We start from the raw sequence: 27,939 nt of genomic DNA on the forward strand, positions 1-27,939 counted from the left end.
TTGCATTCATGGACAAGGTAAAAATGGGAAAGATACTTGTAAAACAATTTTCTATAGTGAGATAAACCTACAGTATATCAAATCTTCATATCTAAATTAGAATACCTAATTTACTGTAGTGTTAACAAAGCCTCTGTGTCTAATGCTTGCCCTCCACATATCTGTAACTTTTGTTTCTCTTACAGAAACTGTATTAGAACTTTCATATCGCAGATTGCCATTAAGAGACGCCGTTGTCCAGAATTCTTTCTTAGCTTGTTCCTAGATCTCCAGATGTTAGCCTGCAAGGTAAATGAAATTATCTCTATTGCATGTACAGCACTGCAGAACCACTACATGTTTTGAAGAAGTCATGTAGCTCACTTTGCATGCCAAAGAACCTCTGCCTGAAGAACTGGAAAGATGTTCCTGAGGCTTTTAAAACTGGATATGAAGGCTACTGTGAGAGGAAATGAAGACAGGATAGGTAGTGGTGTGGATGGAAAGAAAAGAGCTGAGAAATAAATCTAAAGATGCACTTTAATTGATGAAGCATGGGATTAGCAATGATAATACCTTTCCACAGAACAGTTGCCACAGATCAGCTTACAAAACCAGAACATGGTGAAAGGAAGTTTCTCAAGATATAATTTGTATAAACGAAATGTTTCTGAAACCTGAAAAGCTGCTCTCATGACACATCAAATGATATTTTCTCCAATGTGAGATAAAATGATGAGGAGAAAATTAAACTTTCAGGTTCAGCAAACAGTTCGAAGCATGAAAAAGAGAAGCTCTTCTACAATATTTCTCATCAATCTCGGCCTCTGTTCTACACTTCTTACCAGAAAGCAAAGGTCCATGGAGCTAGCCAAGAGGACTCTGAACCAGGCCCGCTTTATTAAGAGAAGTCTGGCCAGAAACAGTAGCAGCAGCAGAGAATGGTGCCAAGAGGTTGGGAGAGCTGGTGGAAGTGTAGAAAAACTGGAGTTCAAATCCTCATCATGATACGAAGCCTATTGTTGATGTTTGTCCAGCTTAACCCACCAGTTTTGAAGATAAAATAAGGAAGGAAAAGCATGTATGTCATGTTCAGGTTCTCATGGGAAAAGTCAGATTATCAGTGAAATAAATTAATGTGCAGCTGCTTTGCCTTTTTAACTTTCCAATTTAGTGCACTGTCTCTGGGGTTTATAACTTCCAGCACACATTTAATCTCCAAAAATCATCAGAGAAAATTATTGTGTCAAAGAGAATGCCTCTTCTCTTAATATGCTCAAGAAAGTCAACTAATATGCTTCAAGGAATTAAGACTAGGGGGGATTCAACAAAGGGAGGCCTCCATTTCTTATCTCAAGGAGTAGAGTCCCAAAGAAAGAAACCACTAAGGTGTGCCTCAGCTTTGACTGAGCAAATCATTTACCTCCAGGCCAATTAGGTACCTAATTCATTGTTTAAAGATATCACCTCCACTCCATTTTCTTCTCACCCTATAAAAATGGAATAATAAGAAAGGAGTCCAGATCAGGATGACACTATAAGGGGCCAAGTCCAGGTTGCAAAACAAACAAACAAGCATTCTATTTAATAACACAGTGAACACAATAATCAGAGTGTAACATCAGTAGAATGTGAGGAAAATATTTAGGTAGATATTGTTCAGTGGTGGGATTCAAATGATGTGGCTTGGTGGGTGTGGCATGGCTTGGTAGGCGTGGCAGGGAAAGGTTACTGCAAAATCCCCATTATCTCCTGATTAGCTGGGACCCAGGAGGCAAAGAATAGATGGGGGCGGGGCAGTTAGAGGTGATATTTATCGGTTCTCTGAACTACTCAAAATTTCTGCTACTGGTTCTCCAGAACTGGTCAGAACCTGCTGAATACCACCTCTGATATTGTTGAAGAATAACATTTTAATTTGTAATGTGTAGAACATCCAGCTATCCTGAAGAAACCAAGAAATCATGAGAAATAATGAATAGTTATGTTTGATTTTTACTTTAAGTGAAGTGAATTATATACAGAGAAATGCAGAGACTTATCTCCTGTTCAATAAAGAAGATAATAAAGGCTCTGAAGAGGGACAATATATCTTTCCCTTTTCACTACAAGGCCATAATTCACCACAGACACTGAGCAATATCCAGACCAAAGATCAGTGAGTCTTTGATCCACAAAGTTACCATTGATTATTTTCATTTTATGTGCAAGGTCTAAAGAATCAAAAACTAGAATTTGTTAACCAACAAATCTTTGAGATGAAGATAAATCAAGACTTTCCAGGCTATTATTTCTCCCAAAATAAAAGATGCCAATAATTATTAAAAGATTTCATATGTAATCACTATTTTGAATGGAAAGATGTTGGTCCTTTTCCTTGTAAATAGAGAAAATATTCTCCAAATACTGAGGATTGAATGCCAAGTTACTGCAATCAGACTAATTGTCTAAACAGCATCTCGGCAGAGCCAGCCCAACAACTCAAGGTCTTGAAAGAAGTCAAAGGTGGACATGGGTACCAATGCTTGAAGATCTGCTTTCCTATTTTACAAGTGAAAAAAAATAGTGCAATGTATCGCTATCTCTGGAGGAAGATTAAATGTACTGCAGTTAAAAATCTGGGCAATTCATACAAACTAACCCACAAATGAGATGCTGCTCAGGAGATAAAAATAGCCACTAAAGCTGTGTCTACCTGGTTACATAAAAGCAGCAAAAGCTGTCTGGATGCCTGACTCAGCCTGTGACAGAAAAGGCCTTAAGAAGGGACAGGTATTGCTCTAGCTGGGATCCTCCATTCAGAGGGATAGTTTGAAGCATCCTGTAAGCAGAACAACGATCAGGGATTATCATCAGCAAATAAAAAACTTACACAAGACCTTAGAGACCATAGGACGTATATCCATATGCAAAATTGGTGTTTTCAAGCAAGATCCCAAACAGATGTCTAATAAAAAAATCAGTATCTGTGTATAACAGACCCAATTAGAATCTTGCCCACTGGGTGGCAGATAATTTCCCATTATATTATTGAGTCAATGACATAGTTGTACCTTCACAGGTATTTTCCCATTTTAAGTTCGATAATTTTCTTTTTGAGAACGTGTTCTTTTCATATCACTTAACATGTGCACACTTAGTATCTTGAAGGTATAGAACATTTTCTGCATACAATTATCCATTTTGTTATAGAAGAGTCCAGTCTGGCATCTTGATGCCACCTTTGCATGTCAAATTACAAACACTGAAGGAGATTTAATAGCAGCATTTTTACTAAAGGTAAACAGGTTTTCAAGTTGAGTTTGACTCCTAAAGACTGCATTCACATGTTGTGGCCCTGATTTCTCTTTGAGATGATTTTTCAACTTTCCGGTCTAGCCAATAGCTCTGGAATTGCCTATCTAAATATTATATGGAACTGACACAGCTTAATGTCTGAGCTCAGTCAAAGACCTCTAAATGCTGCTGTGTGCTTTCTTTAAAAAAATGAAAATAGCTAGATTTTCCAGTAACAAAATGAATTCAATTTCTTTAATTGTTGTGGTTTCATTTTTCAGAATTCTGGGAATTGTTGCTTTTCTGAGTTTCAGGGTTATATTTGAGAAGTTCCTTCCATTGGAAATCAAGTAGATCAAACAAACTGAACTACTAGGTTAGCTCTGTCATATCAGGGGCTCCAGATGTTGAAGTCAAATTGCTTCCCTACAGTTGTCTTTTATGAGAAACTGAAATGATATAGTTGCACAATCTGATTTTCTATTGGCCTCCACTAGCAGGCCCACTCACTGCAAACATTTAAAGAGCAACTATTCTATAGCCAATGAATTACCAAAGTATTCATAGACATGCTTTTATAAAGACAATTGGGAAAATAGGTAAACGTAGTGATGATTTGTGCATTCATATAAGGTATAAAACATTCATATAAGGTAAAAAAGAATCTCAATTCAAGGAAGATGGGACATCCCTCAAAGAGAAGTAGGACTTACTATGGCATTTTGGCACTTTCTGAGTTTGATTGTTTGCTTCCAAACATTTCATTACCCAACTGGGTAATATCAGTGCAACTAAGTATGTGGCATGTTCCCTGTTTATATACAGTAGTTTGCCTTACTAGTGTTTCTGGAGGTGTGGTTTTTCCACCCTTGGTACATCTATTATTAAGGTGTTGTTTTCTACTTGTTTGTCTAGTGATTAATCCCTGCTTATCTGAGTGTTGGCTTCTGCAGTCTTTTGGTTTCCTTCTTTGCTTTTCATTTCATTTTTATTTTCATTCATTTCCTGTCATTCCATGTCATTTTTGAATGGTGTGTGTATGTGGTTTATTTTTATATGTCTATTGAAGGCTGAATTGCCTGAATTCCTAGAATTCCCTGGCAATTTTGGGTTTACGTTTGGGTCTAGGATGCTCACAGTTTTGCCGTTGAAACTATGGTGTGTTGTGAAATTAAGGAGTTTTCATTGTGTTCATGGATGTGCTCTGTTAGACTTCTCTTGTCTGCCCTATATGGTGGCTGTTATACTCCTTACAATATATATATTGTTCCATGTTCCAGTTCTATATCTCTGACACACAAACTACTATGCAGCTTGAAACCCAACACTAGATCAGAGAAAGAGAAATGGATACAGAAAGGTGTACTGCAAAAAGATGGTTCCTGATTTTTCTTCTTGGTCTACTGAGCCTTGGATGTTTTGATTTGTATGCCACAGTGATGCTATGTAATTGCAATAATAAAATAGATAAACCACATTTACATTCCCTTCAAAACATATTGTTCAATGTAAGGACAACTGGCAAAGCAAATATGTCCAAATTTCATGTAAGGAATTAGGTCAACAAACATTGAAAAGATAGATTGTCCAGGAATGTTGGAGATCAAGATTTCAAAGTTTTCTTCCCAGCTTCAGGTGCTGCTTGTGGGCGGTCAATTAAGGCAGTGGTCCCCAACCTTTTTATCGCCGCGGACCAGTTAGACGAGCCTCCCTCGGCCTTCCGGACCGGCGGGTGGGAAGGCGGCCATCCTGGGCGCGCGTTCCGCAGGGCGGGGGGGGGCTTCCTTCACGCCAAGGCCGACAGCCTGTGAGGCCGCCCCGCCTCCTCCTCCTCGGCCGCCGGGGGAAGGGAGGGGGAACCGACCCCGCGATCAGCTCGCTCGGGCAGCCCTTTTTCCTCGCTGCAGTTCGGCGGGGGAAAAAGATGGCACCGTGTCCTACTTCGGGCGGGCGGGCGGCTGGCGCGGCGGAGGCCGGCTGCTTCCGAGGGGGTGGGCCTCCGCGCCGCGCTCCATGAAGGGAAGAGGGGGAGAAGGCGGGCTGCGGCCGAAGGGCCCCCGAGAGCCCCGCCGGCCTGACGCAAAAAGTGCTTCGGCGGAGCGGCGGGGGGGAGGGGCGGGAGGCAGGTGACACTCCAGGAGGGGGGGCAGAGCTGCGCCGCGAGTCTTACGTAAAGTCCCCCCTCCCCGCCTCGGCGGAGGAAAACATCTCCCACCTGGGTGGGGCTGCGCGCGAAGCGCCTCTCGGAACGGCGAAGCTCCCCAAGTTCCCCCGAAACGGCCGCGCTGCGCCCCTCCCCCCGCAACCTTAGTTTCTCCTTGGGAGGAAAATGCTGCCCCCCCTCCTGCCCCCCCTCGTCATTCCACGGGGCAGGCGGGCCGGGCGAGTCTGCAGACAAAGTTTCGCCTCCCAGGCAGCCTCCGCCAGCAGCATCCCAAGTTCGGGCCGAGGCCGCCGCCGCCCCCTCCCTCCCGGGGCGAGCAGAGCAAGAGGGCGGGGGGGAGATCGGGCCTCCCCTCGCCCCCCCAGCCCCGCACATCTGGGGGGGGCAGAGAAAGGGCGCGTTCATGAGGACTACAAAGTTGCAAATATGGCCCCCGGCCGCTGCAACGATCATGGTCCCCGGCCGCTGCGCGGCCCGGTGCCAGGTACTCCACGGCCCGGCACCGGTCCGCGGACCGGGGGTTGGGGACCACTGAATTAAGGCAACGTCATTTTAACACAAAATCCACTTCTCTTCATACAGCAGGTGAGAGAAATACATCCATGTAGTATCAGTCTCAATATTCTGTCCCCCCTACCCCAAAGAAGGAGCCCGTAAAAGAAAAACTTTTAACTTTAGTTAGTAAAGGAATAGCCCTGGGAAACTCTTCATTTGTATTTTTAGAATGTAATTTTTAAACAGAGACCGAATCCAACTCTTCCAACAGATGCATTTTCTTGATCCAGTTGTTAAAAAAAGGAAAACTCCAAGCTGCACAGGATTCTGCTTCAGATAAAGGAATTCTGCAAAGTTCCTAAACCTGCTACCCTTCTAACATAACCACAATCAGAAACTTCTGGGATCCAAATTAGTTTCTTATACCTATCGATGACAAGTCACATGGGAACTTAATTAATTTAACAAACTTGGATGATGCCTTACAGTAATTGGGGAGGCAATTTTAAGCAACGTAACTCATAGTACAAGTACAAATGTGTACCCTTTTGCTACAGGCTGATTAGCAAGAGGAAAGGAATGGTGGGATATGAAACTTACAGGTGGGAACTTACCAGACAATGATCTCTCTCTGCCTCTGTCTGTCGGTCTCCCTCTCTCCCCCTCCCTCCCTCCCTCCCTCCCTCCCTCTCTCTCTCTCTCTCTCTCTCTCACACACACACACACACACACACACACACACACACACACACATTGGCTCCCTCACTAAATCACCATTTGAAAAAAGGAGGTGAAGAATGAGCAGCCTCTTCCAGTGAACTCAGCAGTTGGGAGTTTCCACCATTGCTGCGTCTGACCCTTCCAACCACTCCGTTCCCAGCCGGTCTTAACTGCCCCCCAAGGAGTTGCTGCAGCCAAGGCCAGAGATAGCTGTGGCTTTGCTGCCACTCCACTCATCATGCTGGGCATTTCTCAGCAAAACAATCAATGGCACTCAGTAAACCCACATTCAATTGTCAGCACTCTTATATAACATATCCTGCGTTTGCTGCTTAGCTTTGAAACAACTGGGGGGTGGGGGGGGAGAGAGAGAAGGAGAGAGAGAAAGAGAGAGAGACTGAAAAAGCAGCACTGAATGCTTTGGTCCTCCTTACAAACTTTCAGGGAAACTTTCCTAAATTTTGCTGTGAGAAGACTGAAAGGAACAAAAAAACATTCCCTGGGAATGAACACACGCATTGCACACACCACTTTCTGTACTAATGCACTCCATTATTCCTGCTGTTTTTGATACACCATTCCTCTCATTCTGCAGGGGTACCTTTGACATTGGCAGATCTCCTACTTCCTCTCCTCTGAGGAGAGTCTCCCAGGGTTGTCCCCTCTCCCAGCCTCCCTGACCCCCTCCCCAGCCTCCAGCCCCTCTTCTGTCTCTCCCTGCACTGGGTGCTGCATGTTTCTCTACACCTGCAAGGAACAGAGTTTTTTGAAAGATCAACCGGAAAACTACAAGCCTTAATAGTGAAATGAGGCTAGAGATGCTGCTGTATCTAGGATAATCCCTGGAAAATAGAGCATCAACAAGGGAAAGATGCATTCAGTGATCCAAAGCCAGGCCTGACCACACATCATTGCCCCTCAATATGTTTAGAACTGAAACCTTTTTAATATGTTTTTTTAAAAAACATAGCCTACACTTTTTCACACGCACCTACTCATGCTTGGGTAAGCAGTATATTTTTGGCTCCCTAAGCCCCTGTTAAGGTAAAGTTCCCTTCTTTCACCAAATGGCAGTCTCTGTCTCTGTCTATCTCTCTCTCTCTCTGACACACACACACACACACACACAGACACACACACACACACACACACACTTCCAATTTTTCATTTCAAGTTTTCTGCAAGGTAGGTTTTGGAACCATTTGCCTTGTGTATAAATCTCCCACAATCTTGCCCTATATTTTTCTTCTGATAAAGGCTCCTTGGAGATTGGAAGTACAGCTCCTGGACTTGAGATGAAATGAAGCAAATTGACACAGAATGTGCTATATTTAATTCACAACAACAGCCAAGGGCAGTCCAAGGAGCCTGACTCTTCCCTTTCCTTCCTCCAGGCAGTGCCTGCGATATGTTGGACCCGCAACTCTACCCCGAAGAATTCTGTACATCAGTTGCATGGCACCCTTTTCCCCACTACAACCTGAGGAAAGAGATAAGATAAATGCCAGGAAGAAAAATAACCAAGGCCTTTAGAAGAAGAAGAAAAATAAACAAACAGTGATTCCAAGCAGAAGACAACACAATCTGAAAACAATCAGCTGTGGGCATTACTGACAACAACCACTCAGCCACGCTCAAGGCAGCACAAAGCAAATTTGGCTGAGAAATCAGGCAGGGGAACTAAAGTGCAAGCAATGCCCAGGCCAGTTCCTGCTGCCAGCTTTAGCAAGAAGGACCAAATTCGGTTGGCACACGGATGGTCTGGTACGGTGTATCCTGGAAGGCATTCAATAGTCCAACAGGAGGGAGAGAATAAGGAGAGGAGTTTAACTCTCTATGAAATCAGACTTCTCGGAAGAAACGGATATTAAATTATTCGAGGGGAAATGTAACAGGATAGATTGGTTTTAACCTAAACTGTTCATAAGTGCATTTGATAAATTATTTTGGCTGCTCCACTGTGTAGGAAGATTTGCTGTACAGTAATTCCCTTGTCCCGTACCCCAACATGGCTCACAAAATTACACCACATTTGCAAAGTACATTCTGTACTATATTCTGTCCCTACCTCCACCCCACCCACACTTACCAGTAGTCACCATCATGGACAATTGCACCACAATCTTTTGCCTGGCTGCAACTGTGGCTCTCAGATCTCATTATTACCAAATTGTTCAGTGACTTCTTACTTGGTCTGCCAGCTTTACACAATTTTTACTGCTTGCATTACCACTAACCGCACCACTCTCTCTGGTTCAGAGAAACCATAAAATTAAGCTCCCATAGCTGGACAGCCTCTTTGCCCTATGTTCAACTTCACAGGGTTACTTTCCTTGGCTCCAATCCGTGTTTTGTAACTGTGCTTGCATGGATCTTCCCTGGAATGTCATTAATGAAAACTGTCATCTCTTAAAATACTGTGTTGCAAATCCCTTCTTATTTATTAGTCATTTCTAAAGCAATATGACTCATTTTCAGATCCATCCAGTTCATGATTCCCCCCCGCCCATTTTACAAAGGAAAGCATAATGCTGGTTGTTGCCCACTTTGTCCAATGAATACATGATAAAACACAAATTGTAAATATAAGTAGACAAGCTTGCAACACAAACTAAGCAAACTGGAGACCTCATTTTAATGTCTCAACTAGACCATGGCATGGTTTGTGTACTCAAAAGAAATAACTACGTCACATCCAGCACAGCCCCATAATGGGATTAACCCATTGCTCAAATGCCAATCTTGATGTTTCCCATCCCATTTCTAAGTCAGGAACTTACTTGGGAAACATCAGGATTTCTGGCCCAGTTCCATGTCTCTGACACACAAACTGCTATGCAGCTTGAAACCCAACACTAGATCAGAGAGAGAGAGAGAAATGGATAAAGAAAGGTGTACTGCAAAGAGAAACTGGAAAATCACAGAGATTTAGACAGACAGCAGATTTAGAATGAGGCAAGGAAGCCTAAGGGAGGAAGGGGAAAAATAAAGATGGATGTGAGCAATGATTAGAGGCAATGAAAGCTTTCTCTACAATGACGTGTGTGACCCTTTCTCTTTCCACTCCCAGGCTGTGGTTCCCTTTCTTGTTTAGCAAAATGGGGATAAAACTGTGGTTAGGCCAGAGCCTGACATCCTCAAATGTCAATGCTAGGCCTATAGACAAGAGGGAGGCAAAGTGAATTACCACTGTAATCAAGAAATCAAGCAGGATTAGCAGACAATCCCTAGGATTCAGTGGCAGAGATCACAGATCAGAATTGCTTCCCTCCCTGGGCCGTTCTTGGATGAGGCTTAGGTATCCAGGAAAGAGGAAGTGATGGCAACCAGATCTGCAGGGATGGGGGTGAGAGAGAGAAACACAACATGTTATTTTGACAGATGGATACTGTGTCAAAGATTGGGGGGACAATAGGGAGGGAAGAAATGTCCGCATGACTGGGACTGATAATCCTGAGCAGAATCTGGCCCTAGGCAAAGCACACAGCTGGTTAAAGAGATTGCAAAAGACAATCTGAAGCGTGTGGATTTGTTTGCAAGGTTAAAATAGGCTTCTACAAGAACTGGATAAGGAATTTGCAAATGGAAAAATAGATGAGAAAAGTATGACATCAAAAGAACGTCAACTTGGGATGCTGGAGGTATTCCTGCTTGTGACTCTTTTGTTTTTGTTGCTGTGGTGGCCTAAGCTCTTCTTTGTGTGATCTGACTCCAGACCCTGACATCTTTAGGTATTTTGCTTCCCCAGCCACCCATCAAACAGCAGAGCAACACAAAATCAGTACTTTTAGTGGTGGAAAGAGCTGACAGGATAGTGTGTCCTCATTTTCATTTCCATCCTGTTATTTCGAGACTTCCTCTCCTTTACAAACTCTGTTTATCCCCCTAGGCAACAGAGATCAGAAGGCTCTCAATTATGTCTCCTGGAATGCAGGGAGATATGAGAAAAGAACAAGCTCTCTCTATGTACCTCCATCCAAGCTGTGCATTTTTCTATCCCCCTCCTCACCCCAAACTAGGCATACTCATAGTCGAGACATAAAGCCAGTTTATTCAAAATCTGGGCCAGCCCCATAATTCAGATCTGTGGGGACATTTCCTGTGACCAAGTACTCCCTCAAGAAGAGTGCTGTTCATATACTCTAAACACGGCATGTAAAAAAAAAAATTTTTTTTTTTGCTATAAATTGAGTAACTCAGATTCACAACCGGAATCTAAGTCAACCTTCACTAGAATCCAACTTTTATGTCTAACAGGCACTACATGGAGAGAAGAATTCAATCTTTCTCCAACACTATGAATGGAAAGTGCCCAACAGGGTATATAGTGGGTCAAAAATCAGAAGGGGGGAAATGACCTATGATCGGTACCCTTGAACATGCATTCAACTTGAGCCCTTGTTTTGCCCCTTCTAACTAACTCAAAATAATTCTACTGAAGTATGTAAAGAGAATTATAAGGCAGTGTCCCAATCAACATCAGTGATAATTCCAATTAATGGGCAACTTCATAATCTGACCCTTCTCCCCCCCCTTCACCAAACAGGGAGGGAAAGTCTCTGAAGGTGGGGAAAGAGAAAAAGGAGGAGCATCTGGCTGCATATGGGAGCAACCTCCCTCTCCATGCACAGAGATCTAGGTCAACACTGATGCTCCAAGCGTCAGTTTATCAAACAGTTTATCAGAATAAGGGATTCATCCAGTCAATCAGTCAGCTGCTCTCTCTCTCTCTCTCTCTCTCTCTTTGCCCCCTCCTCTCTCCCCCTCCACATCTCCTGCCTGGCAACCAGCTCTGCTCTCTCTCACCCAACAACCCTGAGTAAAAAGGGGGGACGACTTATTCCATAGCCAGGCAATGCTGAAGTAGGTGATGGGGAATCTGGAGATGCTGTTTTCAGGGGTGCACAAAAGAACAACCATGATCCATGTCTCGAGTTTTTATTATGGTTCCCCCAAATTGTCCCACACAGCCTCTCTCCTGCTGGGATGTCCTCCTCACTGCATCGCAAAGCTCTCTCGCCTCCCCACCTCATCCTTCCCTCCGTGCTGCTGTTCAGAACAGTTCAATAACTTCCACCTTGTGACGCAGACCTGAGCCCTGTTTAAAGAGGGGAGGGGGGATGTAACAGTATCAGGTTGTGGGCTTCTTTGGAATTCTGATGCCTTGAAACTGCATAGACATGGGAGGGGGGATACAAGCAGGGATCTTAACGAAGTGCCCTTCACTTACTATCTTTTTTTTTTTTGACAGGCACAACCGACAGCCATCACTTCCCATCTGAAAAAGAGGTTGCAGGGTATCCCAGTTAAGGAGAGCAGGGAGATTTGGCTATACCTCCCAGGGCTTGAGGAAAGGACAAGCTAGAGAATCCATACTGGGATATAAGGAACAGCACGACAGGAGAGACTACGGGCAAAAACAAGTGAAGCGAGAAGGAGGAAAACGGGGGAAGGAATAAGCTACCCAAAAGAGGACAAGGAGACTCAAGAAAAACTGAATGATGGGCACCGAGGTGCAAAAATGGGGGGGGGGGGAGTCAGAAGCCCAGAGAGGCCGCCACTCACCTAGGATCATGCCTGTTCAGCTTTCGCTGCGGAGCAAGCAGCACCTTGCGTCTGGTCTGGCCGCGGCGCAGCAGGGATGGCAGCTGCCTAGGCAGAGGACCAGCAGCTGCTGCTGCCTCCGCCGCCGCCTCTTCCTCCGCCTCCCCCGTGTCCGCTGCAGCGGCGGCGGTGGTGCTAGGAACGGGCTAGGCTACACAGCAGCAGCGGCGGTGGCAGCAACGATGCAGGGCCCCCCGGAACAGCAGGGCTGGCGACGAAGAGAGCCGGAGTAAAAGGAGGCATCGCCAAAAAAATGTCAGCGCAGCGGAGCACAAGCTTTCGCTCTACCACCCCCGGGCAAGGCGGCTCGCGCACACCCTCCCTGCCTCGCGATTGGTCGCAGCGCCAATTCGGGCGCCCAATGAGAGGGACCAAAGACAACTCGGTTCCCAAAAAAAAGACAGAAAGAAAGAAAAAAACGAAAAAAAAAAAAAAACCACTACCTCCAACAGAAGGGGGGACTTTTTTTTACTTACCCATCCGCCCCCCCTCTCCACCACCACCCCTCCACTCCCCCCCCCCGCACGTCCGAAGCCTTGCTAGCGAACGCTCTCCGCAGTGGCAGCCAAGCAGGTAAAGCGCACCTTCAGAAGGCGCGTCGAGAACGTCTCCGCTCGCGCTGAAGCGCGCGTGCTCGAGAGCGCGCAAAACGCCCGCCGGCTGAAAGATCGAATCCGGGCTGGGTTCCAAATCCCTTACCTGGCGAGATGGCAGTTAAAAAAAGGGGAGGGGGGCGGGGATGTGTGGACGGCGCGTCGAAAGCTGCAAAACGTGTAGAGGCAAGACCTGCGTCTTCCCAGTTAAGTTTGTGATAGTAATTCAGACTTTTCGAATAGAATAGAGTAATAACTTTATTGACACTTTAAAATTGTACACTAATCGGCGTACATACAAATGAAATTTTGTTGCATACAGCTCTCAAAGGGTCACCCCATCCAATATAAACTTAATACAAACTTATGTACTATGAATAAAATTATGTATAATACAAAAGTATGTATATACCAGAGGTGGTATTCAGCAGGTTCTGACCAGTTCTGGAGAACCAGTAGCGGAACTTTTGAGTAGTTCGGACAACCGTAAATACCACCTCTGACTGACCCTGCCCCCATCTATTCTCTGCCTCCCGAGTCCCAGCTGATTTAGAGGGAATGGAGATTTTGCAGTAACCTTCCCCTGCCATGACCACCAACCCATGTCCACCAACCCACGGCCACATAACTTGTATTAAAAAAAAACGTTTGAATCCCACCACTGGTATATACCAAGACAAAGAGGGCAGTTGGTTGGATTTGTTGTCTTCATTGAGTGAATCCGATAACTGAGGTATAGTTTGAGGAAGCCTCAATTGCCTGAGGTTAATATAAAGTCTAGAAGACCACTATAAATCAAAGCCAAAAACACACAAAAGTTACCTTGAGTGGAGTTGAACTCCTTCCTGCTGACTTTATAAAACAGGCTCCTATAGCTTTTCTTCAAACCATTAGTCACCTGATTTGCCTGTGCCACCTTCTGGCTAGCAAGTTATCCGATTAGTGTGCAACCTTATAATCTCTCATCCAAATCCTGACTAACTCTGAGCCTACTCAGCTTTTTGGCATCAACTGTGATCAGTCAAGTATTGCTACTTTGCTATGACATCACTGACTCTTTTTTTAAAAATAAAAGCACAAAAGATACCCGTGTTCCAGACAAAACATGTTACATCCTAAGAATATTGACCCATGGCACCATGTTACACCATGGTATATGGTATGTTTGACATGTTGTATGAACACAGCTGTATAGCATATTAGCCATTTTTAAATCGTATGTATTTTGCAAAAACAATTCCATGAATGGATTTACTTTCTCATTTATAGGGTGTTCTTTTGCTAAAAATTTACAATGCCATAAATGTAAGTCTTTGGAGTAAAAACTGAGATCCCGCATCGTCTGAAGTACTGCAAATAGAGCATAAGTAATTTACTGCTTAGAATGACTTGATGATTCACACACTTCACCATTTAGAGGAAGCCTCACATAAATAACTACATTTGCAAATTAACATTCTATATCCACATTTTTCTTTCCGAATATTGCATATTGAAGCTACTAGTTATTTATTATTCATGATTTTGACAATACATGAATCCAATCACTGTATTTGTAAACTTTGATTTTTATACTGTGTTGGTAAAATTTTGTAAAGCCTTAAATTGGGACATGTGAAGCCAATAAGTATAGCAGGGCTTAAAACTTTGTGAACCATTTTGAATTTTCAATATTTCTGCATAAATATAACCTAAAAGATGATTTGTTCTCTGCACAAATTCTAGAACTAGATAAAGAAAATCCAATTAAACAAATGAATCAGAAGCATTATACTTGCTCATTTATTCATTGAGGAAAATAATTCAAAGCTAAATATTTATGTATGGTAAAAGTATGTGAACCTTTGCTTTCAGAACTGATGTGTCCCCCCTTGCCACAGCAATAATTGCAATTACAGGCAGGCCTCAACTTATGACATTCTTTTAATCATTGTACAAAGTTGTCCCAAAGGTGCTCTTTCAAGAGACTACTGGACTTTCTGGTTTTTCTTTGAAGACATTTCATTTCTCATCCAAAAAGCTTCTTCAGCTCTGACTGGATGATGGGGAATGGAAGGAATTATACTCCCAGGATCCTTTGATTGCCATTTGTGACCTTCCCAGGAACTTTCAACAGGAAAAGTCAATGGGGGAAGCTGGATTTGCTTAACGAGCATGTCATTTGTTTAATAACCACAGGGGAAAAAAGGTTGTAAAAATCAGGTGCAACCCGTTTAATGACCTCATTGCTTAGTGACAGAATTTCAATATTGAAGTGGAGGGTTTTCAACCAAGCTTACAGCAGTAATGCAGGCTGTATGGACATAAGATTAAAACAAACCTCACTTTCTTAAACACTTTTAAATGTAATTGATTTAAGCTAAAGAAAGTTTAAAGTGGATAAAGGGGACAGGGTTTTTTCCAATGAAAGTGATTTTGAGCAAATTAAAATTTGTTCATTTGTTCATTTCATTTGCTAAAATCAGCAAATGGATAAGGCTTTTATGAGAAAGCTTCCTGTTTACTATTAAAAAGTGCAAACAGCTAGTGATTTAACAAAGCAAAATATAAAGATAATATGAACAGGATTGTGGCACTCACTGTAACTGCAGAGTGTCATTTGAGATTAATGTATTAAGGGCACCAGAAGATAAAAGTTAAAAAAAGAAGAAGCTTGCCTTCTATCTTTCCCTTGTAATCAAGACATGTTCACTTTTAGATTACAATACTACAACGATGACTAGGGCATTGCACACCAAAACAACTAGAGACAGTTCCCCACCATCACTCTGCTAAACAACTAATTCCCACAACACTGTCAAATCATCCAGTAGGGCTATACTACTATTATCCTCCTCAGCTTTCATATTACCTATTTTCTTATCTTCTTATGACTATAACTTTGTTGTTTGTATTTTATGATTTATATATATATATATTATTATGATTATTATTATTTATGTTGCTTGCTTATTTAATATCCTAGGACTATCACTGAGTATTGTATCTTATGAGTTAAGATGAATGTATTTTATGATTATAATCATGATTTATCACTTGTTCCTTGCATGTACACTGAGACCTTATGCACTGGAGACAAATGCCTTGTGTGTCCAATTACACTTGGCCAATTGAGAATTCTAATAAAGAATTCTAATTCCAATAAAGAATTCCAAAAGTGGCACTAACACAGAAGGGAGGTAAGAATTGCTAGAGCAGTGTTTCTCAACCTTGGCCACTTGAAGATGTCCGGACTTCAACTCCCAGAATTCCTCAGCCAGCGAATGCTGGCTGGGGAATTCTGGGAGTTGAAGTCCGGACATCTTCAAGTGGCCAAGGTTGAGAAACACTGTGCTAGAGCAACCTGCAGAGAAAGGAATTAAATCATATTTGCTTCAAAATTGGAAAATAAGTTAGCTGAATCATTGATCCTAAATTGACTAAATTACTGGATGCTACATTGATAACTTTTGAAAAAAATAATTGAGAAAGACTTCTAAGGATGTAAGAAGAGAAGTCAAGAAATTGGAAAGCTCTGTAAAACAAGTGTCTGCAGCTTTAAAACAAATTAATGATAAAGAAGAAATTCTGGAGAGTAAGACAGAAGCTATGAATAGAGAACTGGAAAGATAATTAGATGATTTGGCACTAATGAAACTAAAGAGAAAGAATTTTGTCTGAGATGTAGAGCAATTCCAGGAGATTGTGGTAATGTATTGCAGAAAAGTAGCATCAAAGTTTTGGATTGGGATAATGAGAATACAGAAGCAGAAATTGATAAGATACATAAAAAACATACAAATTTTTGTGTGAAGAAGAAATATTCGAAAGGACATCTTAGTCCACTTTGTGAGAAGACAAGAGATCAAGATTTGCAGCGGCATTTTGGTACAATAATGAAGACTGATATTACAGATGTCATTTTTCTTAAATAAATCCTTATTAGAATTTTTAATAAGAGAAGACATTCTTTTTGATAGATTAAAACAGAAAAAGATTCATTTTGATAGGATAAATCGGAAGGTGTGATTTTTATTTTTAATGAGCAGAGGTTTTGACTGAATTTCATCCCTAAATGGAGGGAATTTCTAGTAAAAATAAAGAGGAATTGGAAGAGTCTGAAAAGGAGGTATCAGACAAGACTACCCAAAACTTCAACAGGTGCAACAGGAAACCAACTAGGAATAATACTGAACTAGATGCTAGAAATGTCCACTTTTCTAAATTTTTGATGTGCTTATGAATTACAGGTATCCTGATTTAGGATCATAATTAGGATCAGAATTGCCATCGCTAAGCAATTTGGTTTTAGAATGACTTATGGTTAAGTGAATTATGGTGGTCATCAAGCAAATCTCACAACTCTTGAGTAAATCCATCTTTCCCTATTGACGTCGTTTGTTAGAAGCCCCTTGGGAAGATTACAAAGAGCAACCCTATGACCCCAAGACACTGTTACTGTCATAAATACTGTACACGCTGGGTGCCAAGTTCCCAAATTATCATCATGTGTTCACAGAGATGTTGCAACAGTCATAAGTGCAAGGACCAGTCATAAATCACTTTTTTCCGTACTGTAATAAATTCAGATGATCGTTTAACAAATGGTGATGAGTTGAGGACTATAACAAATGCCTAATGTGGAATATAAATTAAACAAATGTTCCTCAAAGGAAAAAACAAATCATAATTTGAAAAAGTTAAAGCAAAATATAATTTGCCCACAAAAGACGCATACTAGAAAAAGAGAATATGAAATGTTTAATCTATAAAAATGTGGGTGAAGATTCATATTAAGAATCATAAAAATAAATAAAGTTGTTTTTATATAAATCTCCATAAGCATTATACTAGATTTGTTGGCATGGAAGTTAATTTGTATGGGACTAAGACTCTGATATTGGGAATTTATGACCCAAATGAGGATGTAGGATTGTTCTATAAAGTATGGAGAGACTGATACATTTCTGTTATTAAAACTGGTGTTTGATAGGGATTGAAATGAAGTGATGTGTCCATAACTGGATAGAACTTCTGAGAAAAATAGTAAATCATTTCATAGAAATCAGCAGTTTTCTTTGATATAATGGATAATTTAGGGCTTTACTGCCTTATGGAGGCAGTAAAATGATAAATCATACGAGTACGCCTACTTTTCTGAAAGACATTGTTTCTTTTCAAGATTAGATACTATTTGGATTTTGAAGAATTTTACTACTAAGGTCTCTAAAGCAGAGATACTACTAAATGCTTTTTTTGGATCATAATTCTGTGGTTTATAAAAGGAAATTCAGTTACTTTAGATGGAGACTAAATGAACAGAAAGAAGCAATAGTGGAGGATTTAAAAAAATATTAAAGGAATTCTTTGAAAGTAATCTATAGCAAGAGCTATTTTGGATGTGATAAAGAGAAAAAAGAATTCAAGAAATTTCCAAATATTTCTAAATAAAGCTTTCACAATGACATTTATGTTAGCAATAAGAGAAATGCAAATAAAAATGAGCTATGTAAAGCAGAAAAACTTTTGAGTTTGCAAATGAGCCAGGGAAATTGGTGGCTTATAAATTATGAATAGAAAAAGAAAATAATATTGAAACTTCAAGAGAGAGATACTGTATTAAGTGTGGCCATGCAAAAAATATTTCATCAATATTATTTTAACTTATAAAGTAAGTGTCATCTCTATTTATAGATAAATACCTAAAGAAACAACATTTACCAAAGATTACACAGGAACAGAAACAATTACTAAAATTATTATAAAGGAGAAATAATAGGCAAACTCAAGTAAATGGCTAACTTATTTTGAGAATTTTGTCAAGGGGAATACAAAATAAAATCAAGAGAACTGATGGCATAGTTCAGGTGATGAATGGTTTTCTTATTTAGTCATTAGATTTAAAACAGACAAAATAGTTTATGGTTTTGAACATTGTAAAACTGAGTTTGAAATGGAATTATGTACAAATGATGAACATGAAATTGTTAGTATGTATAAACTTTTATTGACATTAGAAACAGAACAAGTAAAATAATGCATGATTAAATGGGCTAAAATTTTGGGTTACAGATTTTCCAATATGTGGTTGAAAGGACTGAAAGGAGAGGATTGAAATTTATGTTATAATCTTACAGAGAATTTTTACAAAACAATGTACTGTTGCTATGTTCTCTCCAGAGAAATTGTTAAGAATATATAAAGACACTTCAAATACTGTGAAAATGTGAAAAGGGAAAAGGGACCTTTTATCTTGCTTGAGGAAGAAAAGTTTGAATCAAATGCGCACACTGATTCCGAGGACTTAAAAGATTAATATACAATTGAGACCAGAGGCCTTACTTTTAAGACTGTTAGGCAAACAGTTGGAAAAAAGTCATGGAACTTTATTTTTGTATGTGATGATTGCAACAACATTATTGTATGCATGAAGATGGAAACATATGGCAATATTTGCAGTGGAGGAATGGTTGGTGAAGATGATGGAACATGTTGAATTTGCCTTTTTTTAAAAAAATGAAAAGGGGGGTGGGACCCAAAGTTATGGTTTAGGGTTCTGATGGTTAGACAGAATAGATTATGGAAAGTTAGGTTATAACTCTAGATAAAGAAGTAAATGTATAATTGTACTTATGCTATAAAAAAGATCAGAAGTCACTTTTGTATCTTTTTTCTTTCTTTTTCTATTTTTCTTTTATTCTTAGTTTCTTGCACTTTTAACTTTCTATAAGGTTTATTTTCTTTCTTACTTTTCATTAGTTGTATTAATTTTATTTTTAAAAAGTTTTAATAAAATTATTTGAAAAGATTTGTGCCACACCTCTATAACTCTCATCAATGGCCTTCCCACTGATGCTTCAATTATATCTCCATCAGCTTTACTACTTCTTCATTACCTCTCTTAGCTTCACCATTGATGTTTGTTTTAAGTTGGAATAGACTGCGCCACTGTGGCTCTTTTTACTGTTTCTACCAATACATATGTTTACATTGCATGCTACTTCATGTTTGTATATTGTGTTGCTGGGTGTTTGACTGTCATCCGTCTTTGCTACTGTTTACTATTGCTGCTGACAATTTTTGTGTGTGTGTGTGTGTGTGTGTGTGTAAATGTGTTTTTATTTCCCATTTTCATTTTCGGACAGTCACATATATACTGTGCATAACCGGGGCCATATAACATTAAACAATAAACACAGCCATTCCTCTTGTCAACAATACCCCCCAAAATAGAAACCCAATGTACCTCTTCGACCCTCCATACACCCTTTCTTTCGCCCCCGCTGCTGACAATTTTTGATGCAGCTTCTGTCATTGTCATCTGTGACTTCTGACATCTATCACTGTTGGCGTTGTGACTCTGTTGTTCATCTGGGTAGGTTGGTCTCTTCAAGCGTTGCTGCTGTGGCTGTTTTGTTTGATCTTGAGACACACTGGATGAAATGCCAGCCTGATATCTCTGGGACTATTGAAACTGGTTGGTACCCATAAAAATGTTAAATTATTGCCTAGGTAATTATGGCTTCTTTGCGGGGAGGGGATTGTGATATGAGGAAGAAGTATTTGGTAGCAGGATAAGTCATTTATTTAGGATGGATGCATTTTTGGGTGGATTGGTGGGTTGTAACCTGGTGGGAAGAGTATTTGATTTTTAGTTATCAGTTATAGGAAGAAAGACAAAATAATTTACAGCTTGTGGAGAAAGTGCTATTGTGATGGACCTTCAAGAGACAGACATGCAGTTATATGAAGTCATGGACATATCTCAGCAATCCCACTGTTTCCTCTCTTCTACTAATGGCATGTTGATGATAAATAAGACATATTTTCTGAGGGACTAGATCTGGGACAAGCAAGTTGCCCTAATATGATGGAACCTGATTTAGCAAACTGGGCGATGTCATCTATTCTGAGATTCTCCCAGAATCTCATGTTTCTGTGTACAAGAGCAAAGATATTCATTACGTGTGTCAGGCTCTCTGGTGGACTCCTGCTGTTACCAGATTGCAGACTGAATGAGAGACAACAGGCTAAAATTGAATCCAGATGCTTTGGTAGTCAGAGGAGGCATAATCTGTTTGGATGAGACTCTACCTGCTCTAATTGGACTTCTTTTTCTTTTAAGGAATAATTATCCATTCTAGGGATGCTCTTTGATGCTGTGTCCTCCCTGAACTCTCAGGTCAATGTAATAGCAAGGAATTTCTTGCTAGAAAGAATTTACCAGCTATCTTCCAGCCTGGCTAAGTCTGCTGCTCCTGTTCTAAATCAGAGTTGGGTAGAATTTTTTCAACCAACTATTTTATTAAAAAACACAATCAACATCTTTCCCCCTCCAATCTAAATCCTATATCAGTTCAGCCAATCTATGCATCTGATGAAACAAGCTGCAGTTTATGAAAACGTACGGCTTTTAATAACATTTGTTAGTCAGAAAAGATGCTACCAGATTGTAAGGTTTTTTTCTATAATAGATTAACATGGCTGTTTTATAATGGTTGTCCAAGCTCCCCTTGCCTTCATTTTAATGACTTTGAAGGCAGCTCAATAATCCAGAATGCAGTAATCAGCTTCTGTTGGGTATTTTCTTTCCTCATATTCTGGCATTGCTTATCCCTTAAATTCTGAGATTAAATTCAGAGTATTTTGAGAGAGGGACTTCTCAATGGCATGGGCCTTTCTTATAAGAAAGAATGGTTTCCACTGCATATTATAAACTGGGAATTTCAATTATTTTGATCAATCAAAAGATGCAATGCTGGGACCAGTCTGGAGGGGGACCTAGTGGCAGGCCGGAAGGGCCAATGTAAAAGCCATCTTTTACATTGGGCCTTTAGGCTGCCATTGAGTTGAGTAGGGAAAGAACCCTTTCAAGTAATGTGACTTGCCCTGGGGAATTAATTCTCTGAGAAATCTCCCTCCCCTGCTTGTTTCAAGAAAGACTTACTTTTACCCTCAAATCTACCTCCCTTGGGATTTCTGTCTTTTAACATTTTTATATCCTGATATTTTTAAGTTTGTATTAAGGTATCGTTTGAATACAATATTGTTATTTATGAATTTTATGTTTGAGGTCTATTATATTGTTGGATGTTATTTATATTGTTTCTGATTTATGGTAATAACTGCCATAAGTTGGCTTGCTAGGAATATATGGTTTATAAATATGTCAAACGAATACAGTAGCAAGTGCCATAAATTGGTCAAGGTGATACACATTTATCCAGATTATGTGGCAAACAGCTGAGTAAAGAGATCTGCACAATATTTAATGTGTATTTTCCAGAAGATTGTTCTGTCTGCTTGCAAGGAAATGTTGCCTTCTTGGTGAACCTTTAGACTGATCCAATGAAGGATGAAACAGATGCTAATCTTGTCATGGAGATACTGCTAAAAATGGCAACATAGAGCAACTGAGTTCCCCCCCCCCCCATCCACGGTATAGTACTTTAAAGTATGTCTGCACTCTGCATGCGTTGAGAGCTATGGAGGAATGTATGCATTCCTGCTCTTATGTGTTTAAAAAAGAATCTGGATGAGCATTATTGTACATATAGTACTGTATGGTTGAGTTTACAGTCATTGTAGAATAAGAAAAAAAACATTCATAGTTACTGCTGCCTACTTTTAAGACAAGGTGTTGTAGACTTCAACATGACATCATAAGGGACATGCTGTAGGTAGCCAAGAGATTTGTAGATCCACATTCCACATGGCAACCATAGCAGCAATGAATGTAGTATCCAGGGACAGAAGTATATTTTCCTTCTCTGCAAAAGACTGCTGCTGGAGAACTAAGAACATTAATTATCTCGGCAATAAGAGTAGAGTCCTATGGGAAGACATAAGGAGACTATGCTCAGTAAACGAAGCCTTCATTCACAGACAGCTGACTCTTCAGAAAAAGAACTTTGAAACTATGAGGTGTTGTATACACACAGTGAGTAGCGTTTCTGCTGAATGAATTCTTTATATATAAAAATTATCTAAATATTGTAAATTAGTTCATGACTAGCATTTTTCATTAATGGGTATAAATATGAAAGAATCATACATTGTACTAAGCCAGGATTTCTATAACTGATAATCTAACAAACCACGGATCCCTAAAAAAGAATAGTTGGATATGTCCATCATATTAAGATAAATCATGATTAAAAAATAACAGCAACAGAACTTATGCATTATGGCTTATTGGATAAAGAATAATTAGTGATTTTCCATGGCCACCATCCTAAGACTGAAAGAGAGTGGCTGGCCCAGGATCACCTAACTGGCATTATGCCTTAAGCAGAATTAGAACTCATGGTCTCCTGATTTCTAGCCTTAAGCACTACACCAAACTGGCTCTCGATAGATCTTGTTAATTTGCAAAATAAATTGCAAAATACCTTTGTACTGATAACCACCTGTCACTTTCCATGTTAAAAAAAATCAAGCAGTAGATTGGACAGTGAAAATTATGTCTATATTACTATACATGTAAATAAAGAGACTCTGGTCTTTAAAAAAACTATGCAACAATGAATTTTCTGGCAGTAAACTAGAATGTATGATTCTAAGATGAATTTGCATAGAAATGTTCATCACCACTCAATAACAGGGTTGCCAATATTTGGGGAAGGCAATGCTCCCTTGTTTCTGACAAGCAGAAATTCATCAGATGAATCTTTTTCAGAATACAGATGAAATGGAAAGCTGTTTCAGTTGAACCTCAATTTTGTCATGCGTTTGTTAAAGGTATTGCAGTGTGGTCAATGAAAAACAAACAAACAAAAGAATTCAGCAATGTTAGTAGTTTAGCACAATATCTTACTTTGCATGTGTGGAACAACACAAAGTAATCCACCCCCTCAATCTGGGCTTTTATAAATTTAAATTATAGCACCTGCAATAAAAACTTGCAGCACAGAGTGCTACTGTTCAAATCAGTTATACCTGTTACAGGTATGCTGTTCTTTTCAGCTAACTATTGGCCGACATTCCCTATCTGAGGGTATTTAATCCTCATTAGCTTCTGTTTTTAAGGGAGAGTTCTTCATTTTGGAATGCCCAACCCATCCTCACTGCCAAGTTTCCTCCCAGAAACCTGGCAATGCCTCTTTTATGACTACATAAACGATTTCCAAGAATTAGTGTTATTATATAACAGGGCATCTTTCCTTCAGAAGTCTCAGGACAAGTTAATACGGTAGTTCTTCTCACCCATAATGAATGTACCACAAGCCCATCAACTGGACTAGATTAGACAGGAATATGGTGATTGGTGAAAATTTATCTACTACTTGAATAGTAATGTAATTCTAGTTTCTCTTATTCTAGGGGGCAGACACATACCTGCACAAATAGAAGAAGATATTTGTATCTCAGGGTTGAATTGTGGGGTTTTTGGTGCTCGCTTAGCTTGTTTGGTTTTTTTTGTAGACATTTCATTACCAAACTAGGTAACATCATCAGTGCACAACATCTGCAAGAAAATGACCAAGCTCAGAGAGTATCTCTACACAACTACCTGTGTTTATTGCTTCTCTTTCCCCAGCTTTTTAGATACTTATCCATATTACTGATACTTCCTTGATATTACTGATACTTACTTTCTTTGTTAGATTTATATCTTGTCTTTTGGGGGAGTTCAAGGCAATTTGTATGGGGAATCTCCATTTTACCACCCCAAGAACAAGAGGCAGTGACAGTCCCAATATAATCTTTATGGCTCAGAATGAATTGAACTCTGGCTTCCCAGTCCTAGTCCAACCCCTTAGCCCCATACTTCACTATTTGTTCTTGTAATCAAATATCTTTCATTAGACCACCTTTGGCTGACAAAGAAGCCTTTCATTTACTCAGACCTCTTCAGATGGAAGAAAGAAGCACCTGGGCTTCTGCAATTCTTCTTGAAATATAATATTGCACACCTCTGTTCTGTCACCAGTTTTATCTAACATTAACACTTTGCTTCCCCCATTTTATTGATGCATTGTGGTACCACCTGCATTGTTTATCATCTATGATATGGGATGAGCTCAGTTAGTAAAAATGGCTCCCGCTCAAGCAGATATGGGGCAGAATATGGAGCTTTTCTAAAGGATAAAGAAACAGGAGTAAGTGGCAGCATGATGGTAACATGGGATGGCTTGCAAGCCAGGAACAACTCTCAATGATAGTTGCAGCATCAATAGCCTTTTCATAGTCCTCATGGCCTCTGGCTCTTAAAATCAATTCCCATCTTACTGTTTCTTTTAAACACTTTTAATTGAGAGTCAAAACAAATACTATTCATCATTTTAGGTTCAATAACAAAGCCCTGATAAAATAACCATGTGCTGGTTATCCTTATAAAATAATACACAGCAAGATTTTAATAACAGAATAACAGAGTTGGAACGGACCTTGGAGGTTTTGTAATTCAACCCCTGGCTCAAGCAGGAAACCCTAAATCCATGACAACCAACCTATGACACATGTGGCACAGGTGGCATGCGGAACCCTCTCTGCAGGCACATGAGCTGTCACCCGAACTCAGTTGCATCATTCATGCATGCACACCTTCTGCCACCTAACTGATTTTTGGGTCTCTGCAGCGCATGCTCAATGGGATGCGGAGGGTTGGAGCACATCCCCCTTTTTTGGTCCCAGGAGGCTTCAGGGAGGCCTGCTATCCCCAAAGTGGGCCACGGGGGTGGGGCGCATGGGGAGGGGGTGTCGGACACACATGCACTTTTGGCACATGAAGACAAAAAGATTAGCCATCACTGCCCTAAACCATTTCAGATAAATGGTTGTCCAATCTCTTCTTTAAAACCTCTAGCACTGGAGCATGGAAAAGATAAATTCTTAATTGGAGAGAGGAACACAACCTCCTACCCCCCAATACAATTCCATTTTAGAAGTAGGCAGTATTATCGGACACTCCCCACATCAAAAACATATGCTTTCAACATTCCAAGTTAAAACTGTAATATCTTTATTCAGAAGATAATTTTTGAATAGCTTTAAAGGGATATCAATAAAGCACATTCCAACCTCAATCCCTAATTTTATTACAGCACAGATGGCTAAAATCCAGTTTTAGTCTTCTCAGAACAACTTCCATTGGGTAAATTAATATAGCTGATCTTTTCCCCTTATATCTGCTCCATTACTATTTTTACTATGCAAGCAGATAGCAATAGCACTTAGACTTATATACTGCTTTATAGTGCTTTACAGTCCTCTCTAAGCGGTTTACAGAGTCAGCCTATTGCCCTCAACAATCTGGCTCCTCATTTTACCCCCCTCGGAAGGATGGGAGGCTGAGTCAACCTTGAGCGTGGTGGGATTTAAAGTGCAAACTGCAGGCAGCTGATAGTCAGCAGAAGTAGCCTGCTGTACAGCACTCTAACCACTGCACCACTGAGGCTCAAAATATACATCCTGTAGTTTATTTTTTTATTTGTTAAATTTTTATGCCACCCATCTCACTGATACAATCCCTCTGGGCAGCTTAAAATGTAATAGAAAGTAAAAAAAATGTAATACAAGGCAATTAAATTTAGTATACTTAAAAAGGAAGGCTAGAAATCAAGATAATATACAGAGGAGAGGCACCCAGCTTTTCTCTACCTCTGCAAACGGTGTAACAACTATGGGACAATATTTCAGAATTTTCTTCTTTAAAACAAACTGTTTGAAATGTCAGTGACTCGATGAATACTCTGTAGTCATAATATAAAGAACACACTCCATCTTCTTTAAAGATGGAAGTATAACTGTTAGGGCCACGCTTGATGTGATGCTAAGGATACATCATAAAAAGTGGGGTTGTGTGGACGAGTCAAAAAGTATCTACAAGATGCCAATCTCCCCCAGGTACCAGATGAAACTAGAACAATGTTAGAAAGAAAAATAACAATGATGGAACTAACAGAGGCACTTAAAAAACAAAACAATGGGAAAGCCCCAGGACCAGATGGCCTACCCGTGGAATTCTACAGAACATTTGAAGAAATATTGACCCTCCCACTCTTACAAGTCATGAATGAAGTGATGACTGAGAACCAAATACCGAAGTCATGGTCAGAAGCGTATATCACATTACTACCCAAGGAAGAGACTGATTCAACACAAATCAAGAATTATAGACCAATTTCTTTATTAAACGCAGACTACAAGCTATTTGCATCTATACTAGCTGAGAGACTTAAAAAATATTTAAATGGCTTCATCCATTCAGATCAAAATGGCTTTTTACCTAAAAGACAAATCAAAGACAATATGAGAATAATTTTGAATACCTTGGAATACTATGAGGCCCACCCAGAAAAACAATTGGCACTGATGTTCCTCGATGCGCAGAAGGCCTTTGATAATGTGAATTGGCAGTTTATGTTTTTGCAACTGGAGCAGATGAACTTTGGCAAGAAATTCACTCAAAGTATACGAACGATATACCAGAAACAAGCAGCAAAGATAATGGTAAATGGAGAACTAACAGAACCGATTGAAATAAAGAGAGGTACAAGACAAGGCTGCCCACTATCACCGCTACTCTTTGTCCTAACACTAGAGGTCTTAAATAGAAAGATTAGAGAAGAAGAAGAAATAAGAGGAATGAAAATTAAGAGAGAAGAGTATAAACTGCAAGCGTTCGCAGACGATTTAGTTTTCATTCTTGAAGATCCATTAGAAACCGCACCCAAATTGTTAGAAAGAATAGAGGAATATGGAGAAGTAGCAGGCTTGAAAATAAACAAAGATAAAACAAAGATCATGACAAAGAATATCCCAGCTACACAAAAGGAACAGTTGTCAGAAATGTTGCAGATTCAAAACACAAGTAAGATTAAATATTTGGGGATACATTTATCACCTAGATGTAGCACTCTTAAAGAGGATAATTATACCAGATTAAAGCGACAAATAGCAATCGATTTGGAGAAATGGGAAAACTTGCATTTATCAATGATGGGAAGAATTTCCACAATTAAAATGAACATTCTACCTAGAATTCTATATCTGTTTCAGACAATCCCAATTAGGCTGGGTAAGGATTTTTTTCTAGACTTAAATAAAATAGTTTTGAAATTTATTTGGCAAGGGAAAAAAGCTAGAATAAAGCTTAAATTACTACAAGATGTTAGATTAAGAGGA

The sequence above is a fragment of the Thamnophis elegans genome, chromosome 2 (assembly GCF_009769535.1).
Source record: "Thamnophis elegans isolate rThaEle1 chromosome 2, rThaEle1.pri, whole genome shotgun sequence".
Classification (NCBI taxonomy): domain Eukaryota; kingdom Metazoa; phylum Chordata; class Lepidosauria; order Squamata; family Colubridae; genus Thamnophis; species Thamnophis elegans.